General features: G+C 39.4%; 1 protein-coding gene across 1 annotated transcript in view; it reads left to right on the top strand.

The window, feature by feature from the left end:
* Positions 1-12323, top strand: part of NIM1K (NIM1 serine/threonine protein kinase) — a 58416-nt gene that overhangs the window by 556 nt on the left and 45537 nt on the right. The window lies entirely within an intron of this gene.

Below are 12323 nucleotides of genomic sequence, written 5' to 3'. Positions count from 1 at the left end.
GGAGGAACGGCGGCCAGCGACTGTGGTTCACGGAATGAAACCTCCCACCACACCCCACACCGCGGCTCTCCCTGAAGGAAGCTGCCTCTTCGGGAAGAACCTAGTCTGCTCTTCCTGGAGGTCTCTTCATCCAGGAATATTGGCAGTTCCAGGACACGGCAATAGACCAGGAAAGGATCGTCTTTAAACTGCCATTTCCGATCAGCTTTTGTGTGCCTGACACAGTCCCTCGGCCGATGGAGAGATCCAGGCGACAGAGAAAGGTGTTCCTAGCCCCGGTAAGGGCAGCGAAGATTCAGCCATCTGCACGTTTTTCTTCCCTCCTCTCCCGGCCTCCTCCTCCCTCCCTCCTGGCGGCTCCCGACCCCCTCCAACACCCCGCCCGCGTCTTCGCCCTGCAGAGGTTAGTAGACAAGAGGGCTCTCTGTTGAACCCACCCTCCCCCACCCCATTCCTCGTCGCGTTTCACAGCGAGAGCGACTCCGCATTCTACTCTCTCACCCGTGCAATCCAGACAAATTGGAAATTAAACAAATCGCCTTCGGACTTGAGGCCGCGGGAATCCAAAAGGGAAACAAATAAAACCAGACCTACAAATCTATTCCAAGTCAAGATTTCAGAGGAAGAATCTCAAACGAATATTTCTTTATGGCAATATGGTGTTGTGTCTTTTTTTTTTTAATGTTTGAAAAATATGTATCACTTAAGCTTGCATCATCAGTATTCAATGTGATTCATAAAAGCGCTTCAAAAGATAGTTTCTGTTAGTGTTGGAAAAGCACTTCTAATTTTGGTTGCCTTGGTAACCGAAGAAGTTGCCTGGCACTGTTGGGACGCTGTGTGGGTGGAACCAAGAACTCTTTTTGAGGCGATCTCATGTCCCCTCATGTCACCGTGGCAATAATAATTGGACTTACACGGTACTTGTTCCTTTTCCAAGGCATGTTGTTGTTTTTAAATTTTATCTTTTCAGAGTTTGCAATGTATGAAACAGATTTTTCAGACAGCTGAGGGTAAACGCTGCCCCACAGCCCATCAATCAGTCTTGCATCCCAGATCCCTTTTTCCCACAGCTTACAGCACTAACAGAAGAGGAGAAAGGAGAGTATTGATGTTAAAGGAATCCTGGCCCGGCACCAGATCTCCCTTCCCATTTTGCATTTAAATTTGGGATCCTAATTAGCTTTCTAATTAGGAGATGAAGGAATGGTGGTGGTGGGGAGCAGTTTTCAAAAAGAGGCTAATGGGGGAAAAGCTAAGTTCAACTCTCATGGACTGGTATTTTTTGTGCTGTTGAATTTGCCTAGCAAAGCCCTCATGGGTTTATTTTGGGCTTGGCCGCTATTAAGTGGTAATCCTACACAAACCTTCAGAGAGGCCTCCTGTGTTAGGAAAGAAATATGGATAGGATATTTAGTTTGAGGCGTGTGCTTTTTTCTAATAAATAAACTGCATTTAAAATAAAGGCAGGTTTGTATGAAAGCTAAGATTCCCAGTAGTAGCAACAGACAGGCCATAGCCGTAGGTTTTCAGTTAAGGTGGATTAATTTGAAGGGAGCCATGATACCAGGCAAATGTTGGTGTCTTTAAAGAACCATAATTCTTTACACATTCACAATTCCTGAACAATGAGTCCTATAAATCAATTTTATACATTGATAGCATATGACTGAAAAATTTGAAAGCCCCAGGTTTTTTTTATTAAAGTATCATTGATATACAATCTTATGTTAGTTTCAAATACACAACACTGTGGTTCAACACTTACTACTCCCCCAACTCCTCTGCCTTGGTAACCACTAGTCTCTTCTTGGTGTCTATGAGCCTACTGCTAATTTGTTGCTTCTGTTTTGCTTTGTTTTTCTACTCCACAAATAAGTGTAATAATTTGGTATGTGTCTGTCTTTACCTGGTTTATTTCACTAAGCATACTACCCTATAGTTCCATCCATGTTGTAGAAAATGGGGGCATTGCTTTTCTTTTTATGGCTGAATAATATTCCATGGTGTATATGTACCATATCTTCCATTCATCTATTGATGGACACTTAGGTTGCTTCCATATCTTGGCTATTATAAATGACGCAGTGATAAACATGAAGGTGCATAAGTCTTTTCAAATTAGGGATCTTGTTTTCTTCAGGTAAATTCCTAGGAGTGGAATTACTGGGTCAAATGGTATTTTTCTATTTTTAGTTTTTTGAGGAATCTCCATATTGCTTTCCATAACGGTTGCACCAGTTTACATTCCCACCAACAGTGTAGGAGGGTTCCCTTTTCTCCGCATCCTTGCCAGCATTTGCTACGTCTTTTCATTTGGATAGTGGCTAACCTAACTGGTGTAAGGTGATATCTCATTGTGGTTTTAATTTGCATTTCCCTGATGATTAGCAATGTGGAGTCTCTTTCCATGTGCCTGTTGGCCATCTGAATTTCTTCTTTGGAGAAGTGTCTGTCCAGATCCTCTGCCCATTTTTTAATCGGGTTATTTATTTTTTGGATGTTGAGGCATGTGAGTTCTTTATATATTTTGGATGTTAACCCCTTATCAGATATGTCATTTACAAATATATTTTTCCATATGTAGGGTGCCTTTTTGTTCTACTGATGGTGTCCTTTGCTGTACAGAACATTTTTAGTTTGATGTAGTCCCATTTGTTCATTTTTGCTTTTGTTTCCCTTGCCCAAGTAGATGTGTTCAGGAAAAAGTTGCTTATGTTTATATTCAAGAGAGTTTTGCCTATGTTTTCTTCTAAGAGTTTTATGGTTTCATGACTTACATTTAGGTCTTTGATCCTTTTCGAGTTTACTTCTGTGTAAGGAGTTAAGACAGTAATCCAGTTTCATTCTCTTACATGCAGTTGTCCAGTTTTCCCAATACCAGTTGTTGAAGAGGCTGTCTTCTCCCCCATTGTATATTCATGGCTCCTTTATCATATATTAATTTACCATATATGTGTGGGTTTATATCTGGACTCTATTTTGTTCATTGATCTATGGGTCTGTTCTTATGAAATCCCCAGTTTTAAAAGAAGAAAAGGTTTTTGTCTTAGTAGGTTACTGTTTTCAGCCAAATATATAGTTCCATTTTGAGAAACTTTAAAATTAAAATAAAATGTGAAATCCAACTTCATTCTTTGAATATTATCATAGTATTTCTCTAAAGACTAAAGAGCTTTAATTTATTGGCTGATTTTTCTGTCAGTTGTTGAAAGGACAAACTTTATAAAATTAGTTTCATTCTATTGTTGTCATTTCCTATTGTCATTCTAGAAAAAGTTCTCTAGAACTGAAGTTCTAAGTTTCAAGAGAAGAAAATATTCAAATTACTCATGAAGACAATAGTCTACAATTTGAATTCAGCAGATCACAGTTCTTAAATTACTTTCTCCCAAGAATTTCAAAGATAATTCCGCCATTATTATACAGCATCCTGAGGAATATTAAACAATTGTACAGATGGACAACTTGCATTCAAAAGACTCAAGTCGTTTCAGCTAACTATTTGGAAAATTAGGAGACAGAGTGCATGAGTATCAGCCAAGACTTAGAGAAAACTGAGATGAGAAGATATAGGGTAGGGATGGCAGGAAGAATTTAAGATTAGAAAGAAAAATAAAGCTGTAGGAAAAAAAACTTAAGGGAGGAGAAACCTCACAGATTAAGGGAAAGGGAGTAAAAGAGAAAATGTCAAATGTAAGGAAAGTTGCATAGAAAAAAAAGAACAAAAATCAAGTGGAAGAACAAAGCTGAACAGAATTCTGCTTTTCATCTTCCATGGAGAACAGAGAAGTTGATGCTTTCCCAGAAACCCCCAGGTATGCCGTTTAGCAACATCCTCTAACAATCTTTGGGAGGCCTGAGTGGAGGCTGAATGCTGCTCTCTGGTTCATTGCCTCTTATTACAGAAGTGTGGGCGGAAGCAGCTTTCCCATTTCCAGGTCTGCCCAACCAGCTGCTCGCTAGACCTTCCCAAATCCGTAAGCCACCAAGAAAGCTTTCTGCATGTCCATTTGTTGAGATCTTTTCATTGGGATAATTTGTAGACACACCTGATTATGTAATGGCAAGTATTTACTTTAAATTGTAAGTTTCACTTTTAAAAAACTGTTTAATGTTATCAAAATAATGCATACATCTAATTTTATGATTTAGAACATATTAAAAGATTCCAGCAAAAACAACAGCCCCCCCCTCCTTGGATACAATTATTCTTCCCTCTCAACTATTTGATCACCTACCTCCATATTTCCAAATAATTCGCTTATGTGGCAGCCCTTTGATTTATCTATTTTAGACAGAACTGTGCACTTTCTCTTATTATATTATCTATTTCTCTTATTGTAGCTCTCTTACTCCATCAACTCCAGCTTTCCTCCCTTTATTTTTGCAGTATAATTGATGGAAGAAAATCAGCCAGGACATCATTAATGTTAACAGTTCACTTGAAACGGCCTTGTGTGGGAAAGCTCTTAAGACTATCTGGCTTCGGGGAGGTGGGCTAAATGTTTCCTAGGACTTTAGCCAAGGCAGCTAAATTTCAGCTAGTTTCAGCAATAGTTGGTCAAGGCTGGCTTCTAGAAGAAAGAGGAGTTGTTCTTGCATATTAGAAGCTGTTATTTGGTGATTCAGATTTTATTTATTTATTTATTTATTTATTTATTTTTAATTTTTTAAAGGTATGATTGATATACACTCTTATGAAGGTTTCACATGAAAAAACAATGTGGTTACTACATTTACCCATATTATCAAGTCCCCACCCATACCCCAATGCAGTCACTGTCCATCAGTGCAGCAAGATGCCAGAGATCCACTATGTGCCTTCTCTGTGATACACTGTTCTCCCCATGATCCCCCACACCATGTGTACTAAACATAATACCCCTCAGTCCCCTTCTCCCTCCATCCCTACCCGCCCTCCCACACCCCTCCCCTTTGGTAACCACTAGTTCATTCTTGGAGTCCCTGAGTCTGCTGCTATTTTGTTCCTTCAGTTTTGCTTCATTGTTATACTCCACAAGTGAGGGTATCACTTGGCATTTGTCTTTCTCTGCCTGACTTATTTCACTGAGCATAATATCCTCCAGCTCCATCCATGTTGTTGCAAATGGTAGGATTTCTTTCTTTCTTATGGCTGAATAGTATTCCATTGTATATATTTACCACATCTTCTTTATCCATTCATCTACTGATGGACACTTAGATTGCTTCCTTATCTTGGCTACTGTAAAAAGTATTGTGATAAACACAAGGGTGCATATGTCTTTTTGAATCTGAGAAGTTGTATTCTTTGCGTAAATTCCGAGGAGTGGGATTCTGGGGTCAAATGGTGTTTCTATTTTTAGTTTTTTAAGGAACCTCCATATTACTTTCCACAATGGTTGAACTAGCTTACATTCCCACCAGCAGTGTAGGAGGGTTCCCCTTCCTCCACATCCTCGCCAGCATTTGTTGTTCTCAGTCTTTTCAATGCTGGTCATCCTTACTGGTGTGAGGTGATATCTCATTGTGGTTTTAATTTGCATTTCCCTGATCATTAGTGATGAGGAGCATCTTTTCATGTGTCTGTTGGCCATCTGAATTTCTTCTTTGGAGAACTGTCTCTTCATATCCTCTGCCCATTTGTTAATTGGGTTATTTGCTTTTTGGGTGTTGAGGTATGTAAGTTCTTTACATATTTTGGATGTTAACCCCTTGTCAGATATGTCATTTACAAATTTATTCTCCCATATTTAGGATGCCTTTTTGTTCTGTTAATGGTGTCCTTTGCAGTACAGAAACTTTTTAGTTTGGTGTAGTACCATGCGTTCGTTTATATGCTCTTGTTTCCCTTGCTTGAAGAGATTAGTTCAGGAAGAAGTTGCTCATGCTTATATTCAGGAGATGTTTGCCTACGTTGTCTTCTAAGAGTTTTATGGTTTCATGACTTACATTCAAGTCTTTAATCCATTTTGAGTTTACTTTTGTGTATGGGGTTAAACAATAATCTAGTTTCATTTTCTTGCATGTAGCTGTCCAGTTTCGCCAACACCAGCTGTTGAAGAGGCTGTCATTTCCCCATTGTGTGTCCATGGTTTCTTTATCATATATTAATTGACCATATATGGTTGGGTTTATATCAGGGCTTTCTAGTCTGTTCCATTGGTCTATAGATCTGTTCTCGTGCCAGTACCAAATTGTCTTGATTACTGTGGCTTTGTAGTAGAGCTTGCAGATAGGGAGCATAATTCCCCCTGCTTTATTCTTCCTTCTCAGGATTGCTTTGGCTATTCGAGGTTTTTTGTGGTTCATATGAATTTTAGGATGATTATCTCTAGTTCATTGAAGAATGCTGTTGGTATTTTGATAGGAATTGCATTGAATCTATAGATTGCTTTAGGCAGGCTGGCCATTTTGGCAATATTAATTTTTCCTATCCATGAGCATGGGATGTGTTTCCATTTATTGGTATCTTCTTTAATTTCTCTCATGAGTGTCTTGTAGTTTTCAGAGTATAGGTCTTTCACTTCCTTGGTTAGGTTTATTCCTAGGTATTTTATTCTTTTTGATGCAATTGTGAATGGACTTGTTTTCCTGATTTCTCTTTCTGCTAGTTCATCATTAGTGTACAGGAAAGCAACAGATTTCTGCGTATTAATTTTGTGTCCTGCAACTTTGCTGAATTCAGATATTAGATCTAGTAGTTTTGGAGTGGATTCTTTAGGGTTTTTTATGTACAGTATCATGTCATCTGCAAGTAGGGACAGTTTAACTTCTTCCTTGCCAATCTGGATGCCTTTCATTTCTTTGTGTTGTCTGATTGCCATGGCTAGGACCTCCAGTACTATGTTGAATAGAAGTGGGGAGAGTGGTTATCTTTGTCTTGTTCCTGATCTTAAAGGAAAAGCTTTCAGCTTCTCACTGTTAAGTATAATGTTGGCTGTGGGTTTGTCATATATGGCCTTTATCATGCTGAGGTACATGTCTTCTATACCATTTTGTTGAGAGTTTTTATCATGAATGGATGTTGAATTTTGTCAAATGCTTTTTCAGCATCTATGGAGATGATCATGTGGTTTTTGTCCTTTTTTGTCAATGTGGTGGATGATGTTGATGGATTTTCTAATGTTGTACCATCCTGCATCCCTGGAATAAATCCTACTTGATCATGATGGATCATCTTTTTGATGCATTTTTGAATTCAGTTTGCTAATATTTTGTGGAGTATTTTTGCATCTATCTTCATCAGGGATATTGGTCTGTAATTTTCTTTTTTTGTAGTGTCTTTGTCTGGTTTTGGTATTAGAGTGATGCTGGCCTCGTAGAATGAGTTTGGGAGTATTCCCTCATGCTACTCTTTGGAAAACTTTAAGGAGGATGGGTATTAGGTCTTCACTAAATGTTTGATAAAATTCAGCGGTGAAGCAAGCCATCTGGTCTAGGATTTTTGTTCTTAGGTAGTTTTTTGATTACTAATTCAATTTCATTGCTGGTAATTGGTCTGTTTAGATTTTCTGTTTCTTTCTGGGTCAGCCTTGGAAGGTTGTATTTTTCTAGAAAGTTGTCCATTTCTTCTAGGTTATCCAGTTTGTTAGCATATAATATTTCATAGTATTCTCTCATAATTCTTTGTATTTCTGTGGCATCCATAGTGATTTTTCCTTTCTCATTTCTGATTCTGTTTATGTGTGTAGACTCTCCTCTTTTTTTCTTGATAAGTCTGGCTAGGGGTTTATCTGTTTTATTTATTTTCTCAAAGAACCAGCTCTTGCTTTCACTGATTCTTTCTATTGTTTTATTCGCAATTTTATTTATTTCTTCTCTGATCTTTATTATGTCTCCCTTTCCACTGACTTTGGGCCTCATTTGTTCTTCTTTTTCTAGTTTCATTAATTGTGAGTTCAGACTGTTCATATGGGATTGTTCTTCTTTCCTGAGGTAGGCCTGTATTGCAATATACTTTCCTCCTAGCATGGCCTTTGCTGCATCCCACAGATTTTGTGGTGTTGAATTATTGTTGTCATTTGTCTCCATATATTGCTTGATCTCTGTTTTTATTTAGTCCTTGTTCCAGTGGTTATTTAGGAGCATGTTGTGAAGCCTCCATGTGTTTGTGGAATTTTTCATTTTCTTTGTGTAATTTATTTCTAGTTTCATACCTTTGTGGTCTGAGAAACTGGTTGGTACAATTTCAATCTTTTTGAAATTACTGAGGCTCTTTCTGTGGCCTAGTATATGATCTATTCTTGAAAATGTTCCATGTGCACTTGAGGAGAATGTGTATTCTGCTGCTTTTGGGTGTAGAGTTCTGTAAATGTCTGTTACGTCCATATGTTCTAATGCGTTGTTCAGTGCCTGTGTCTCCTTACTTATTTTCTGTCCGGTTGATCTGTCCTTCAGAGTGAGTGGAGTGTTGAAGTCTCCTAGAATGAATGCATTGCATTCTATTTTCCCTTTTAATTCTGTTACTATTTGTTTCACATATGTAGGTGCTCCTGTATTGGGTGCATAGATATTTTAATGGTTATATCTTTTTGTTGGATTGACCCCTTTATCATTATGTAATGTCCTTCTTTGTGTCTTGTGACTTTCTTTGTTTTGAAGTCTATTTTGTCTGATATAAGTACTGCAACTCCTGCTTTTTTCTCCATATTGTGTGAAATATCTTTTTCCATCCTTTCACTTTTAGTCTGTGTGTGTCTTTGGGTTTAAAGTGAGTCTCTTGTAGGCAGCATATAGATGGGTCTTGTTTTTTTATCCATTCAGTGACTCTATGTCTTTTGATTGGTGCATTCAGACCATTTACATTTAGGGTGATTATCAATAGTATGTACTTATTGCCATTGCAGGCTTTAGATTTGTGGTTGCCAAAGTTTCAAGGTTAACTTCCTTACTATCTAAGAGTCTAACTTAACTCACTTAATATGCTATTACAAACACAATCTAAAGGTTCTTTTTTTCCCTCCTTTTTCTTCCTCCTCCATTCTTGATATATTAGGTATCATATTTTGCACTCTTTGTCTATACCTTGATTGACTTTGGGGATAGTTGATTTAATTTTGCATTTGCTTAGTAATTAACTGTTCTACTTTCTTTACTGTGGTTTTATTACCTCTGGTGACAGCTATTAAACCTTAGAAACACTTCCATCTATAGCAGTCCTTCAAAATACACTGTAGAGATGGTTTGTAGGAGGTAAATTATCTCAGCTTTTGCTTATCTGGAAATTGTTTAATCTCTCCTTCAAATTTAAATGATAATCTTGCCTGATAAAGTAATCTTGTGTTGAGGCCCTTCTGCTTCATTGCATTAAATACATTATGCCACTCTCTTCTGGCTTGTAAGGTTTCTGCTGAGAAGTCTGACGATAGCCTGATGGGTTTTCCTTTGTATGTGATCTTATTTTTCTCTCTCACTGCTTTTAATAGTCTGTCCTTATCCTTGATCTTTGCCATTTTAATTACTATATGTCTTGGTGTTATCTTCCTTGGGTCCCTTGTGTTGGGAGATCTGTGCATCTCCATAGCCTGAGAGACTAACTCCTTCCCCAGATTGGGGAAGTTTTCAGCAACTACCTCCTCAAAGACACTTTCTATCCCTTTTTCTCTCTCTTCTTCTTCTGGTACCCCTATAATGTGAATATTGTTCTATTTGGATTGGTCACACATTTCTGTCAATATTCTTTCATTCTTAGAGATCCTTTTTTCTTTCTGTGCCTCAGCTTCTTTGTATTCCTCTTCTCTAATTTCTATTTCATTTCTTGTCTTGTCCACCATATCTAATCTGCTTTTAAAACTTTCCATTGTATGTTTCATTTCTGATACTGTGTTCCATAATGATTGAATCTCTGACCGGAATTCATTCCTTAGTTCTTTAATATTTTTTGAACCTCCATGAGCATGTTAATGGTTTTTATTTTGAAATCCCTTTCAGGAAGATTCATGAGGTTTATTTCATTTAAATCTTTCTCAGGTGTTGCATTCATAATTTTACTTCGAACCAGGTTCCTTTGGTGTTTCATATTTGTATATGGCGCCCTCTAGTGCCCAGAAGCTCTACTCTAGAGCTGCTCAGTCCCTGGCGCAATGTCAGGGGCCACAGGGGAGTGATATTGGTGCCTTGGGGGAGGAAAGAGCTGTTTCCTGCTGCCCGGCTGCTATGCCTGTCTCCACTGCCAGACCAGTGGGCCGAGCACACAGGTATAAACCTCTGTGCTTTGTGTTTGTAGTTGCTGTAGATGGGACTTCCCTCTGGCTGGCCTAACACCAGGGTAGGGTTTGCCAGTTTGTAAGCCAGGTGGAGCTGGCTGGGAGAAAGGCACAGTAGACTGCATATCATGGAAGGAGTCCTTGGAGCTGTGTAGCCAGCCAGGAAGCTGGAGTGCCTGAAGATTGTGAAATTTCCCAACCTGCTGGGCAGAGTGCACCCAGACAATTTTGTCTACCTGTCCTTTCTCCTGAGCAGTAAGCTCTGTGCAATCCTTGCCCCTTTAGCAGCCCTCTTGCTGTTAGGAAGTCTCTCAAACTGCCCACCTTTCTTTTGTCCCAGAGCAGCTAAGTATAGATCCCTGATTTCCACAAGCAGCTGGAATCTCAGTATCCCCAGGTATTCTGCCTGTCTTTGCTTTCCAACCCCCTAATCATGAGAGTACCATGAAAGCACCATGAATGTAGATATGTAGATTTGTGCTCCCAGAGCAGATCTCTGGAGTTAGGTATTCAGCAGTCCCAGGCCTCCACTCCCTCCCTGCTCTGTTTGTCTTTCTCCTACCAGTGAGCTGGGGTGGGGAAAGGGCTTGGTTTCCACCTGGCCACGGCTTTCGTATGTTACCCTGTTCTGTGAGGTTTATTCTTTTCTCCAAGTGTATGCAGTTTGGCACAGTCCTCTTTCCTGTTGCTCTTTCAGGATTAATTGTATTAATTATATTTTCATATTATATGTGGTTTTAGGAGGAAGCCTCTGCACCTCTCATGCCACCATCTTTAATCCCATCTCTGATTTTCAGTCTGGACATTTCATCTTGATACTGGAGGATTCCATAGTGGAGTGAGAGGGTAGCAACTTCACATTGCTTCTGGTGGGAGTGAGGGCACAAAGTAAGGTAGGGAAGGATGATTACTTTTTTTATCCTCTTCCTTTCTAGTAGCATCTGTTTAGTGGAGATGCTCCTGCTCATGAGAACAGGTGAAGCAGCAGCACCTGTTTTGTGTAAAGCACAGGATCTGAGGTCTGAAAAATAAGGATAATTAAAGGCATCTTTCAGGGCTGTTTAAGGATTAAAGAAAATGTGTGTAAACTAATTGGGGGTAAAATGATAGCTGTTCTAAGTTGAGAATGCTTTGGGGTGCAAGTAATAAAAGGATTATTCTGTTTAGCTAAAAGAAGTTAATTATCTTGCAGAAGAAAAGGTCTAGATGTATTAATCAAGTCAGGCTGTTGTAACAAAATATTATAAACTGGGAGGCTTAAAGAACAGAAATTAATTTTTTCACACTTCTGGAGGCTGGAAGTCTGAGCTGAGGGCACCAGCACAGATGGTTCTGACAAGAGCTCCCTTCCTGGCTTATAGATAACCCTTGGTGCCCACACATATTTGAAAGGAGGGGAAAAGGTGAGGGAAGAGGGAAGGGGGAAGGAGAGGACGCTCTCTGATTTCTTCTTGAAAGAACACTAATCCCATCATGAGGGCCCCACCCTCATGACCTCATCTAAACCTACACCCCATCTCCAGATACCTTCCCATTGGGGTTTAGGGCTTCAACATACAAATTTTAAGGGAGACCCAGCTCACACATAGCAGTAGGCAATTGATAGTTTCACTTTAGCTGCCATCAGAGACCTGACGTATACCTATCTTTCTGCTGTGTCTCACTTCCTCTTGCTTTCTACTCGTTATTACTTTGTGGTCTTTGGGTGGCTACTACACCCTCCGTCAAGTTCCACCCAGGACAAGAGGGAAAGGAGCTTTTCTAGTTGCAACAATCTCATTTGATCTGGAAGCACAAGTTAGAAGAAACCCCTCACTAAGGTCCTATTGTCCAGAACCATGTCTCCTGACCAGTCCTAGCTGTGAGCGAGAAAGAGGAATTGGGTTTTCCAGCCTCTAGCAGAAGAAAGCAAGGAAGAGAGGAGAGAGTAAAGATGCTGAGTGATCCAGCCTCAATGTCTGCCACACTATCACTAATTGATAGGGTAAACATATGTCCCAGTTTGTCAGGGACAGCCCTGGTTCACACCTGTTGTCCCAGTGTGAGTATTAATAGCACCCCTTTCTACTCTCAAAGGTGTCCTAGATTGAATGGCAGTTTCTATGTCCACTCTACATATTGAGCAGTTGCTAT

The sequence above is a fragment of the Manis pentadactyla genome, chromosome 2 (genome assembly GCF_030020395.1).
Source record: "Manis pentadactyla isolate mManPen7 chromosome 2, mManPen7.hap1, whole genome shotgun sequence".
Taxonomy (NCBI): domain Eukaryota; kingdom Metazoa; phylum Chordata; class Mammalia; order Pholidota; family Manidae; genus Manis; species Manis pentadactyla.
Note: the sequence above shows the minus strand (reverse complement) of the source record. Positions and strands in the feature narration are given on the sequence as shown.